The sequence below is a fragment of the Poecilia reticulata genome, unplaced genomic scaffold, assembly GCF_904066995.2.
Source record: "Poecilia reticulata unplaced genomic scaffold, P_reticulata-male-v2 Scaffold_58, whole genome shotgun sequence".
In the NCBI taxonomy this organism is placed as follows: Eukaryota; Metazoa; Chordata; class Actinopteri; order Cyprinodontiformes; family Poeciliidae; genus Poecilia; species Poecilia reticulata.
In genome coordinates this window covers 39,920-41,912 of record NW_027675156.1, presented here as the reverse complement: position 1 = coordinate 41,912, position 1,993 = coordinate 39,920, and positions in this window count along the sequence as shown.

The window sequence follows — 1,993 nt, the reverse complement described above, 5'->3', positions numbered from 1 at the left end:
ATTAATATATTTAATAGTGAATTAATAGTGAACTATATTGTATAAATTATATAATATATAAATTATAGCAGAATTCAGCAGAAAAGCAGGAGTTTGTGTGCAACCTGAATTATTTGAAAAAGTCAAAAAGTGAAACAGAGTTTAAGAAAGAGCATAATTGAAACAACAGGAATTAGTGCAATCCCAGGAATAGTTGAAACAATTGAATAGTGAAACAGTAATAAGTATAAAAGATTAGTGGAACCAGTAAACCAGAAATATTGAAAGAGTAAAACAGAACGAAAGCAAAAGGATCAGAAGAAGTATATATGAATTTATAAAATTGATTAAAGATTGTAGAAGATCTTCAAATATAGTAAAACCCGTAGAACCAGAAGGCAATCAGAAAAGTAGACAAGCAGAATGCATAGACACAGATAAAAACAGAGCACAAGAAAAAATACATTGAAAGAATAGGAGAAAGTGTGACAAGGTTGTACTCCAGAGGAGTTTCCCTAGCTACCTTCTGACGCCCCACCCCGCGGGTGTGTCACTACGCACCTGCAGGTCATCCGATCATCACCAGGAGCTTAAGAGGAGCCGCCTAACAACACTTCCTCGCCAGAGTGTTGACCTTCGCGGTAACAGAGATCAGTAAGAAAGCCTTATATTGTTAATCCTGCGTGTTCTAACGCCTCCATCTCCTCACCCCAGGTTCGATCAAGTCTGAGAGCCGGATCGAGTCCAGGACCAACCAAGCCCGTCAGCTGGATCCGGGTTTCCCCGACGAGCACCATCGAGTCGGTTTCTCTCTCCCTCAGCTCCCCGGACTGACATCATTCTGGCTCCTGCCCCCCAGCCCCGACGTTTCTGCCCAACCTCCAGTTAATAGTTTTCCCTCGCTCAAGTTCATTTATATGGTGTAAATGAAGCTCTGCCGCAAATCGGAACTGCCATTTGTTTACAAGTTAGCAACTCGCTAACATGCTAGCTCCTGTTATCAAACAGGATGCCTGTTCTATGTATTTAATGTACTGTGTTTTATTGTCACCAACTGTGTGTGTAATGTGATTCGTGTGCTGAGGAGTGATCAGAAACGCAGCCATACAGTCGCTGCGCTGTTACAGAGAACGAGACAGACGTGGTTTTCAGTTGTACTTTAACGGTTTCACACTTTGTGGAAAGTGTGAAACTTTCAGCACAGCACAAAAGGTTCATAGCCTCACCAGCTATGCACCTAAACGCACATCACTGACTAATTGCACACACATCTATCTATCTATCTATCTATCTATCTATCTATCTATCTATCTATCTATCTATCTATCTATCTATCTATCTATCTATCTATCTATCTATCTATCTATCTACCTACCTACCTACCTACCTACCTACCTACCTACCTACCTACCTACCTACCTACCTACCTACCTACCTATCTACCTATCTATCTATCTATCTATCTATCTATCTATCTATCTATCTATCTATCTATCTATCTATTTATCTATCTATCTATCTATCTCTCTCTCTCTCTCTCTCTCTCTCTCTGTCTCTCTGTCTCTCTCTCCGCTATAATTATATAAATTATAGCAGAAGAAGCAGGAGTTTGTGTGCAACCTGAATTATTTGAAAAAAGTCAAAATGTGAAACAGAGTTAAGAAAGAGCACAATTAGCGCAAAAGGCAATTAGTGCAATCCCAGGAATAGTTTAAACATTTTTTGTCAACTGAATGCAACTCATTATTTTGTACTTGTAATTTCAAAACTCAGTCCTCCCTATTGTTTTTGTTCATTGTTTTTCCAGGAACAAGAAAAAACTATTTGAGTAATATATATATATATATATATATATATATATATATATATATATATATATATATATATATATATATATATATATATATATATATATATATATATATATATATGCTGCATATAATATAAGCTTTTGTATTTTGAGCAGTTGCTTGTCTCCTTTGGAAAAAGAAAGGTATTCTGATTATAATGATCA